The sequence below is a fragment of the Cupressus sempervirens genome, chromosome 5, assembly GCF_028749045.1.
Source record: "Cupressus sempervirens isolate cs-2001-9-10 chromosome 5, ASM2874904v1, whole genome shotgun sequence".
Classification (NCBI taxonomy): Eukaryota; Viridiplantae; Streptophyta; class Pinopsida; order Cupressales; family Cupressaceae; genus Cupressus; species Cupressus sempervirens.
The window spans coordinates 690,304,539-690,317,157 of record NC_143122.1 but is presented as its reverse complement, the minus strand read 5'-3'; the positions used below and the strand labels follow the sequence as shown (position 1 = coordinate 690,317,157).

At 32.9% G+C, this 12,619-nt stretch overlaps 1 pseudogene; it reads right to left on the bottom strand.

Annotated features, from left to right (window-relative positions):
- LOC149557833 (disease resistance protein Roq1-like) overlaps positions 1 to 1,149 on the bottom strand; it is a 32,612-nt pseudogene extending 31,463 nt beyond the window's left edge.
- Positions 1,150 to 12,619: the final 11,470 nt, after the last annotated feature.

Below are 12,619 nucleotides of genomic sequence, written 5' to 3'. Positions count from 1 at the left end.
ACTATTGCCGAGTTCTAGTTTTGCTTCGCACCATAAGGAGCCGAGTGGCAGGAGAGTGCCGAGTGAGCTCAGCAAATGAAGAACAACTCGGCACCAAGTCGAGTTAGCTCAGTAGCCATTGGAGGTTGGAGCTCAGTAGAAGAAGGTACTGAGTGAGCTTGGTTCAAACTTAAAAAATATAACTTTGAAAAATTTCAATGTGAATGTTTCCACCATTAAAACTAGAAATCAAAAGCTTGAAACTTCCAAACAAACTTCTCAAATGCAATGAACAGAAGAAGAACAAAGGATTCTAGTATGTCTCCTTGCTTTCTATTCAACTTTGATTAAACCATTACAAAATTTGGGAGCATTCAACTTCAACCAGAAAACTCTAAAATAACCCTCGAACTTTAGACAATTTCAATACTTCAAAAAACTTTAAACTTGCAGCTCTAATGCCTGCATACAATAATGCCTGGAGAAATCACTACTTCAACAAGATGAACTCAACAAACAATAAACTTACAGAATGATCAGAGAAGAAACACATGCATTTGCAGGCATGAAATAGACTTCCTTCTATCTCTACACTCTGAAGACTGGATTACTGATCGCTTCTTTCCTCTCTACAACTTCTAATCTCTTCTCTGCTCTACTGAACTTTTTCTCTTTATCTCACAGAATGAATGATTCAAACATTCCTTTTTGTCTTTAGCAATATAGTTTTCCACTCTTTTTATAATTTCAAAAAACTCACCTACTGCATTCATGTTTTCTGTCTATTCTACAATCCATCAGGGGTGGTAGGTGGGCATTTGGGTCTAGGGACAAATGTCTATATGCATTTAATATTCCAAAAAAACCATCCCCCAATTCAAATTCTTCTAAATCCAAAAAAGCATTTAGTCCCATGGCTTTGGTAAGCATGTTGTATATTTTGGCAGCTATTCTATGTTTGACATCAGGACCATGATGATTGATAAAAAAAACCATAAGGTCTACTAGAATTAGATGTAGATGATGCAGATTCCTGAACCTTTGAGTAAGACGCATATGCCATGAAATTGGACTGAGCTAAAGACACAAAAAGAGTAGAACATAAAATAATGAAGAAAGGCTTCTTGTTGAGGTAACAAGGATTTTTAGTGGAGAGTATATATAAAAGGAGGTTAAGTAGAGAACATCACGAGAGCAAAAGCACACCAAAAACAATTTAAATGACAAGCATAAGGATTTTCAAGGTTTTCTCCTAAATTTGTTACCATTTCATTTCACATTTCATGCTCTTTCAACTTCTTCGAAGGAAAGCATCTGATGGGACGAAGGAAGCATGTGTTAAGGATAATCTTGTGTGGAAGAGAAAGTGAGGTTTAAGAAAATAATTTTGATCCACTAGTGTATTCTAATGCAAAAGTTTTGGTAGCTGATACTTAATGATTATAAATCTTCTCTTCATTTTGTTTATATAATTTTTGAATTTATTGAATATTATATTTGTATAATTTAATCTTTTAGATTTTCTTATATTATTCATAATTATTAAATCTTTTTTCAAATAAATCTATATTTATCATATTTTTATAATTCGATCTTTTAGTTTTTCTTATGTTTATTCATAATTATTAGATCAATCATTGATTAGACATCTACTTTTTAAAAAGTACTACTACTTACTATCTTGTTCATTCATTGTTTACAAACTTAAGGTAATAGTTCTCAGCAAACTAAACCATTAAATCTATAAGGAATGTTTGAAAAAATAAAAAATCAAAGTTTCCCTTTTGGTAAGATATGTGTTTTAATTTGTTGTTTATACATTGCCTTAATCTAACCCTTTAAATTTCAAATATTGGAATTATAATTTTCTTGACTCTCACCAATCTTAAAAGTTACTATGAAATGACCAAACATGTCATTATGCAATCTATTACCATGTTCTTGTAATAAAAGCATTAGATGAATGTAAATGTAGAACCTCACATGTACATCATTTGAATATCAACCCCATTTAGTGAGGAACATTCTAGGAAAACTTCAATTGGAACTATGTAAAAGAATTTAATATTTGCATAATAATTCTAATGTTCTTACATGTGACATTATCTTTTTGATCCTTGCACAACCATAAGGATTGTCTTTCTTTGTATTGTCCTAGGTGACTTATTCCTGAGTTGGGCTAATATTGGAAATTCTAACTATTTGATCTGATTCATAATTAGTTCACTAACAAACCATGTAGATCAAAGTAATTGTGAGTAATCAATGCTAAGGTTACTTCATGTACTATGTAATTATTACCTCCAACATCATTACTACTTCCACTATCAATCCATTCTTTATAATGTTTCATCACCACTCATCCTCATAGTACTAGCATTACTAGTATAACACAACTTAGTATTCATCCCTTCTATTATGTCCATCTCGGGTTTGTCTCACATGCTAGCTTTATAACTTTTGAGATACTTCTTTTTATTATTTCATTATATTTTTCTTTCATATCTTATTCGTGACTACTAAACTTACTAGTACCCCATATTAGTCATTACATCCTTATATTTACATCCACATTCCATGACAATCTATCTATTATTTTACATCTACATCCTCCTTCTAATATACACACACTTAAATCATTATTCTTTACTCATTAGAACCCCATAAACTAACATTACATATTCTTCTCCCCGATCAAAATTCTATTTTATCTTAGGGAGGTCCAAAACAGGTAATTAGTAGGGTCAATTATATTAGTTATGACATTCAGGGTAAATTTTCTACATCATATATTATTGATTCAATAGTTCATAATATGTAACAAATGTATAGACTTGAAGAATTATAAATAATAATTTTTGAATTAAGGTCAACTTGTCTATCAGTAACTCAACACTTAGACAAATGGTTACATTGCCACCAAGATCTATAGTTTCTAACAAGCTTATCATTTATCTAATAGATTTAATCAAGTGTCTCAGTAGCTACTAAGCTAAACACATAGTTTTCAGTTCATGCCAAGCTACACTAATCCACCAAGCATTAGAGACAGTTTGTAGTATAGCTCGAGTGTAGCAATGTCTATTGAGCTATCCAATGAAAGTGATGGAGACTCTAGTATTAACAAATCTCTATAGTTTTAAGTAAGTTCTGTAGTGTTAATCGAGCTCACAGTGTTAACCAAGTGAATCTAGTGTTGACTGAGTTATGCAGTGTCAACCAAGAGATTCAATAGCTATCGAGTTTCTTAGTGTTCACTGAGTCGCACAATCTTGACCAAGTTATAGCTAATTGAAAGTAATTAGTATGGACCAAACTTCATCTTCAACCAAGTGACAGAGGTTTCTAAGCATTGACATTGGTTAATAAGTTTTAGAACATCACTAATTCAATTTTTGGAACTTGACTTATAGTAGTTGGGCCAACTTTGTGAATTATGATTACTCTAGTACTGTAGCCGACTCTAGTGAGTAGTTAATAGGATTGATATATATGTAATGTATTGTATCACATCCAAGGGTGTAGAGGTTGTAATGAATTAAGCATATAAAGTATATGACTTCTAATTGAAGGCTACAAGCAGTATAAGAGACAATAGAGACTTATCTATCACAGTCAATTGATCATTGTATTACAAGGAATCTCAATTGGAAAAAAAACTTGCAGATTAGAGATTCATCACTAATTTATCCTAAAAGTTGCATCATTCAAATCCTTTAATAGGGTAGACTTAATAGTCTTGTGCCAAATCTCCTAATAGAGTGCATATTTATTGTATGTTTATAAATCCTTTTACAAGGCGGACCTAGTAGTCCTTGTTGCTCCTAATAGGGTAGATCAATAGAAGTGGTAAATTGTAAGCCTTAATAGGCCAACTTTATACTATAATACTAAAGCTTTTGGGTATCATCCCCACCCTATTTTTACTTTCTCTTTGGAAAGTTTCTAGGTCAGCATTTCTTGTGTCAAAATATTATGGGTATTTTATTGATTTCATCCTTTCATGCATGCAATTAGATCAAACTAATATAAAGGATTAATTGGTGAAATAAGTTAAAAATTTTATTGGTTCCTAATTCACCTTTCCCCTCTTAGTAACCTAACCTATCTTATTTTTCCAATAATTGGTATCAGAGCATTTGGTTCGCACAAAAGAAGTTTAACAACTAATGAAAAGATAATAGACAATGGAGGTATAGAAGCTAGAAAAGGATATTGAGAATGACAAGTTGGATTTGGAATTGGCTATTGGACAGATCAAGAAAGAAAAGGATCAACTCTCTCAATCATTACAGAGAAGGAAAGATCTTGTAGCACATATGGATGACAATTTTTACATTGAAGAAAGAGTTGAAGATTTATGTCTAGAAAGAAACTCAAATGAAGCTAATGCAACTATCAAAGTTTTACTTGAAAGAAACCTCAATCTTCAAGAAGAAGTCATAAATTTGAGAAGAGAGAAAGAAATCCAATCAATCAAATTGTGTGAAGTCTTGAAAAAAAAGGGCAAAGCTAAAGAAGAGATAGAAGGAAAAGATAATGAAATCAATCAACTATCCATACAACAAGCACATCTCATTGATCAACTCAATGATGCAAATCAAGAGCTTATCAATCTAAGAATAGAAAATGAAAGATTGCAAAATGAACTTAGCACTGAAAATAAAACAAATGAAAGAATGATGAAATCTCAACAAAGCATGAATCAATTGAGTGAGAAAACTCAATACAAACACAAAGGGAATCGTCTAAGCAAGGAGTTCAAAAGAATAAAAGGGCTTCTTGTGATCATTGTGGTAGGATAGATCATACATCAAATAGATGTTGGAGCAATGGTAAACCTAAATTCAATGGAAAGTGCTACAATTACAAAAAGGATGGTCATAGAGCAAGTAAACACAAAGAAAAATCTTAGTTTGAAGGAAAATGCTACAATTGCAATAAAAAAGGACATAAATATTCTGAATGCAAGACCATGAAGTTAAACCCAGCATAATAGATTCTAAAAGAAATATTTGGATGGGACTAAAAAACATGGTGTAGATGTCACTACTATGGTGAGTATGGGCACATTGGAGAAAATTGTGTGAAACATCATATGAGGAAAAGAGACACTACAAAGAGATGTTTTATTTGTATAAAACATGGATACGTTGCCAAGAACTACATGAAGATATGAAGAATTGAAGATGAAAAAGGCCAAAGCTAACAACATTAGAAATCAAATGAGGCAAAAATGGGAACCAAAATCTCCTGAGAATGCAAGCCAAAGTCATGAAGTTAATGACACCCAAGTCAGTGAGTTGGGTGACTCAAACATTTCAACTTAATTCCCTATAAAGATCACTAGAACTAAGATTCAAAAGTAGACATCCTTCATCAGTTCCAGACTACAAGAAGAAAGATCCATATTAGAATTCAGGATGCACAAGGATCACCGAGTGATCATAGAAGTTCAAGACCTTATTAAGAAAGGTCAGGTTACACATCATTTTATAAATGTAAAATTGATAACTCTAACAAGTACCAAGTTAAGACTGAGTGATGGTGACCTTATGGAGTTCAAAAAAATTCTAAGGTAGTAGTTGCTACCGAGTCTAAAGACCATATTGAGCTTGAAGTGTCCCTCGATCATTAATGACTAAACCAAGTAGAGAACATCATGTCAACAAGTGAGTATACATACAAAGCATTAATGGCAATCAAAAGGAGGAAATTTGTTAAAAGGATAAAATTGAATGCATTGTTTCACCACAAATTTTCAAAACACAATGCGAAGAGAGAATTAAGACCCCTTGAGTGACTTGATCATTCATTGTTGAAGATTTCTCCAACTTTTAGAAACCCTATCGAGCTATGGCATCATTGAGAAAAATATCTAAGAAAGGTTCTAAAATTCTAGTTCATGGACTAGACTAAAAGTTTCCTACATTCAAGTTAAGTCTGATGATCACATAAAAACTTGACCCAGCTAGTGCATAGTCTCAAATTACAACTAAGGTATTACTCATACATGAAATCCATTCATTTTGCGACTACTCTATATAACAACTTGGAACCCTAGAGATGAACGAGTTGTTAAAGGAATTATGTGTGGATGGTGTTTTAAAACGCAAGCATCAACATTTGGCAAGAAAGGACTTGAGACATATCTCACATATGCCAAGGGATTTTCAAGTCAAGTGGATTAGATTCATTTTGAGCCATGTACACAATGGAAAATTGTGGTTGGATCAACCTATTCATATTACTAAGAAAATGATTCACAAAATCACATGACTACCAATGCTTCACAAAGCTAAGATGATGAAAACCCTAGGTTGGGTTGAATTAACCAAGAGAACTCTTTTCAAATGGGATAGAAGAGGTATGAAGATAAATGACATGGAAAACACCAGAACTAAAATTTAGAGTCCATGCAATTTCTCATAATATTTATAGCTCAAGTCAATTGAACAATGTATCATGTAAAGTTGTTGATTTGGCATAAAAGGTGGTGAAAAGTAACCTATCCTTCAACCTTGATGAGCTATTGTTGAACCAATTCAACAAAAACATGGAGAGCATCAGGTTATCAAAGAATAACCCATGGAAGTTTGATTCACTTTTGGTATGCTTATTTTTCTTTGTTCAAAAGTTCTTCCCTTCCAAAGGATCTATTTTTTGGAGAAAAGATGTTCCTATATTATATCAAATAATGGATATATAGCAAAAATGGGTGAAAATTTTGATAGCATCATGGATAACTATTTTGAAACATTTAAAGAGAAGATGCAATATAGGTTCAAAATACCTAAGAAGCTTGTAGAAGAATATGAGAATGATATATGTTTCATTGTTTATTGTGACAAAGTACATGTATATACAAGCTTTCAGACCAAGAGTGGCATGAATTAAGCCTCCAGAATATGGGGTTAACATTGATAACACCAAGGTTATAATAGAATCTCTACTGAATGAGCCTATGGATTCTAAAGACACCTACTTTAGTACTTATGATGAGGCAAAGGAAATAATTGATCTTCAAATCAAGCTACCTCAAGTAGTAAACAGAGGAAAGAAGAGAACAAAAAAGATGACAAAAAACATAAAATCATTAAGTTCTTGCCGAGGGAAAAGGAGATGATGTTGTATATGAAGAAGAAAAAGTAGAGGAAGTAGAGTCACAGGATGAAGAACCTCCAAAGAAGAAGGGAAATCTTATCATAACAAAACCCACTAAAGCTCCCACTACTATATTCACCAGAAGGTCAGCCAAGACCAAAAGGAAGTTGAAGATGGGAGAAGAAGAAGATGATAAGAAAATTATCATTTAGAAGATATTTTTTACTCTCAAAGACAAATTGAAGAAATTGGCAAAAGGATTTAGTACGACTAGTTTCAAGTCACTAAAATATGAATTTCAGAATCCTAAGGAGAATAAGAAAATTGAGGGCATTCTTCTATCAAATTTGGGAAATGGAAGTATTCGCTGATGATCTTATACAAAAATTTCCTAGTGCACTCCTAAAATAAATTAAGTAACAATGGGATAGTGTAATGAAAATTGCTAAGGACATTAGTGAATAGACCCTGAGACAACTTATGTCAAGTCTCAGTGACAAAGAGGTGAAAGAAGTGTTGAAAAATAATGAAAAAAAGATTACAAACAAGTTCAATACATGTCTAGTACTGATGAGAGACATTGAATATGAGGTAAAGTCAACTACTGCCACTTGAAAAAATGCTTATTAATTGTACAAGCCCAATGACTTTGTTATTCAAGTTGATGAAAAAGATGATGATAACGTTGATGATGAAGAAGATGATGAGAAAGAAGGAGAAGTGGAAATCAAACTTGATGAGATTGACAATGATGAAGGAAAAGAGAAAGAAGTAACTAAAGGAAGCCTTCCATAAATTTAGAGCACAAGTCATGGCTTTATTTCCTCTCTCATTGAGAAAATCCTTAATGCAATTAGGATCAGCTTCTACCGAGTTGGTTGTGGTAACCACTAGATCTCCAACCACCCAGCCAATCTCTAGATCCACACTGCTGAGTGTTTCATTGACTAAATTGTCTAGCACTATATCTACTGAGCAGTTAGTCCCTTCATAATCAGGCTTGATCAAGAAACAATAAGGTATTCCTATTGCTAGCATTATTTCTATATTTATTTCTACTCCATTCATTTCTATAATTGTCTCTATTCCAAGTGTATCCATAGCTAGTGTAATGACAACTAAGAATCAATCTCAACCAAGCACTACATCTTAGACAAGGGTAAACAAATTATTTCTATTGTTCTAAAAGTTGTGTGTAAATAAGAAGTAGAAGAAAATGATCTAGATGAGGACATAGTTATTCCAAATTGGGATATCTCTACCCTCACCCTTGATCAAATAGATAGCTTGGGTGAAATATTAAAGAAAAGAGCTAAGCAACAAAGGCTTAGAGAAGAAAGAAAGAAGAAAACTTAGGTTCTTGATGATATGAAAGGCATATTTATGGATGCTCTAAGTATTAAGGTTGATAGAAAAAACCCATTTTGGATCAATTAGCTAATATTGTTAAAAATTATAATGATGAACTCAATGTTCAGGGAGAATTGTTGAAGGCAGCTAAGAAGAAGTTTAGAAAAAAAGTGTTGGAGCAAGTTGTTCAAAAAATTGCAATAAACCAAATAGAACACTCCAACACTCTTGCTTCATTAGAAACATCTATCAATAATGTTCTTTCATTTTTTGTTAATTTTTGTGACAAATCTATCTTTATAGAGGAGATCAAGGATAAATTGTCCAAGATAGATGAGGATGTGACTTCAGAACAGTGCACACCAGCTATCACTTGAACCAAGCTATAGCTCTATGCATTACACCAAGATCGAATATTTGACAAATTTATAGGTAGAACTACATATTAAGGGAAGAAGCTAGAATCAGGGCCACACTTGTGGTAATCTCATATTGGTTTTGACAAGTGAGTGTCTATACACTTAAGTTATTTTCTTAGTTCATGCTGATCAAGTAACATATGCTGAGAACAATATTTAAGTTAGAGCATGTCAAGTAAATAGTGAGTGTCGAGTCACTTGTGTGCTGAGTCACTCAAGTGTTGAGTAAACAATATGTGTCGATTGGTTCTAGAGCCATGCGTGCTGACTCATTCAGTTGCTGAGTGACAACATTGAAGTCATAGTTAGTGTCGAGCACTAGGGACTTCAAATTCCAAGTAACACAATTTTGACATAATTATTTATATTGGCACAAACTACTATGTAAACCATTTTTTGGTCAACGTAAGGATTGATTTACAATATTTTTTTGATAAGGATGAATCTTAAGTGGGAATCCCTATGTATTACATGCATCCAATCATGTAAAAGCCAAGTTTAAGTGACATTATGGATTAATCATAATCCTTGATTAATTCCTAACCCTAATTCACCTAGGTCTTCTTAAGGAGGAACAACCCTAAACTTTTTATAAATTATCAGAGAGAGAAGGAGAGTTTGCATGAACAAATAGGACATTCATCTTGACCAAGGTATTATGATCTAAATTACATTGCAAAATTAGTTAAAGGAGAATAGAGGAAGGAAACAATGAATAGTAGAGAGACATCTAATTAAGAAGAATTAGGTACACAACAAGATAGAGGTGATCTAACATCAAGAAACAAAGTGCTAGTCACATGATGATTGTTGAGATATTCTAATAGGTGAATTAGATAAATCTCTTAACAATGTAGTCCTAACAGGCTGTATTTAAATCTTCTAAGAAGGTGCTTACTTAATTGTAAGTTGAATTCCTTTAACCAGACATACTTCTAACAGGGTTTTGAAATCCTTTAAGAGGGTAAGACCTAACAGTCTTTGTAAACTTTTAATAGGGAAGACCTTTCACAGGGTAGATTATGTTTCATGATCAAACATTGTAATCTTCAATACATACACTTTATTACTATAGTAGTGAAGGTTTGTGGGTGTCATCCCCACCCTAGTTTTCCTTTCTGATTCGAGGGATTTTAGGTAATCATATCTTGTGTCATATATGTGTGAATGCTTACTCATTTACATATTTTAGATGTCTATGCTTTACATGGTATTTCAATTTACTTATTGAATATGTGAGATGGATGTGTGGTGACTATTTTTATGTGTTAAAGTTTAAAGCACTCATTCACCACCCCCACCCCCCCTGTTGGAATTATAGATGGAGTAATTGAGGGGGAGGCGGGTGGGGGTGGGGGTGGGTGAATCAATTACAACAACAAAAAATCCATAGATCCCTTAGATGTCTTAAATAATTAGTTATTTTTGTTATTTGGTAGTCACACAGAAAAATGTTGTAACTCGATAGATTAACTTGTTACTGATATTTAAGCATTCACAATTATTAACATGCATGCAAAAGTAAGCAACATGAACACAAGAGACAACAGATTTAATGTGGAAACCCAATATGGGAAAAACCACCAAGTAACTAGCTACCAATTTTCACTCTTCTAAAGTGAGCCCTGTTAGGAGCCAACCCTGTTAAAGGTTACAAAACACACTGTTAGGTGTGACCTAGTTAGAGGATTTAATTAGCCTATTAGGAGTGGCCTTGCTAGAGGACTTTAGAAAAATTCAGTAGAACTATCCACCTTGTTAGAGGATTTGCAAAATGGCTATTAGACCAACTCTATTAAGAGATTTAGGAATTATTGCTACAATGGTGAGAGAGTAACAATAAGTGACCTGAATGAGATGCAACTAAACATTGTTGATATAAATATTTTCTTTGCTTCACTGGATCCTCACTGATTGAATACAACTCTATTGCTCCTCAAGGATATCTAATCCTTCTTCAAAATTCACTAACACTAACTCACTTGCATGCTCGCTCATTCATACATCCATTCATACATTTGAAATCACAACTTGATCTTTTATTTATATATTATAGATTATCAAGTCATCTCAAATACAAGTTACATTTACCAATAAACAATTCATCAGTTGGCTACAAGAATTACATTAAGCAAATAAACTTTATTTTCGAAAACAATGAAATCATTCATTGGCTGACCCAACTAGGTAAATACTACTCCAGAAATGGCTTCTAGTGTTAACCAAGTGAAGCTCGATAAAGACTGCAAATTCTACAAAAGTCCTTTGGAGACTGAGTTAACTTGGTAAGAACTAACTTTCCTATGTTGACCTTGTGAGCTCGATAGAAATTGATTTCCCTTCGCTGACCTTGCTAGCTTGGTAGAAACTGATTTCTACCACAGAATCCTTCAATGCTTGAGTGAGCTTGGTAGAAACTTTCTTCATAGTATAACCTCAAAAAATTCTCGATAGACTCTATAATTCTCTTTGCTAACCTTCTAAGCTTGGTAGACTCTGTTTGATAATTGATATGACATTTGTGTAACATCAAAGACAACACACAATTGTATAATTGTATCCAACAATCTCCCTCTTTGGCATTGATGGCAATACAATATGTCATAGTAGAATGAAATTTGAAAACAAGTATTTTTTGATAGAATGTTTCTCCCTCTTACATTTTATTCCACAAACTCCTTAAATATAGTAATCTCCCTCTATGAAGGAATTACATAGGTTCTTTACAAACATCAATATTTTCACAAACAAATTCAAATTTCAGAAAGATATGATAGTATACTCTCCCTCTTTGACAACACATGCCAAAGAGAACACAAACCAAATGAATAGAAATGTACCTTATGTACTAATTCATATGCAATGTTTCCATGATTATTTAGCATCAACTGAAAGATCTTCAACTTGATACCTATCTTTTGATTCCTCTTTCAATGCAAAAGTTATTGAACTCGTGTGAAATGAATTCACCACCTTTTTCTAACCTCAAGAATTTTAGTCTTTTTCCTATTTCCTTCTCCACTCTGGCCAATACCATTTGAACTTCTCAAATGCTTCTGACTTCTCTCTCAAGTATATGATAGTCATCATTCTTGAGTAATCATCAACAAAAAGAATGAAGAACTTTTCACTAGTATAGCTTTCAATTCTAATAGGTCCACATAAATTAGTATACACAATTTCTAAAAAAATTTCAAACTGATAGTTTTTACTTTTGAAGCTAGTCTTTCCCATCTTGCCAATTTGACAATTCTTGCATAGACCAACCTCAGGTTTCTTTATATTTGGAATGCCTCTTACTTTCCTAAATTTACTTATTTTAACCAAGTTATCAAAGTTCACATGACACAACCTCCTATGCCAGAACCAACTTTCTTCAAATTGAGCAATAAAACATGAACATTCACCATGTTTAAGATAGAACAAGTTACCTTTTGTTTGAGTGCCTAATCCAATTATCTTTCCTTTGTCATCCACTAGTCTTACCTTTCCATGCATGAATTCCACTTTGAATCCATTATTGAGTAGCTATGCCACACTCAATAGATTGTGTTTTAGTCCTTCTACACAATATACATTATCACATACAAGCTCTTTGGTTAGTGAGATTCTTTCTCTTCCTTTTATGCAACAAGGTTCATTATTACCAAATCTCACACTACCACCATCATAGTCTTTAAAATTTTCAAACTTAGTTTTATTAGCAGTCATGTGATGAGAGAAACCACTATCTATGATTCATGTATCATTTTTTCTCAGATGAGAGA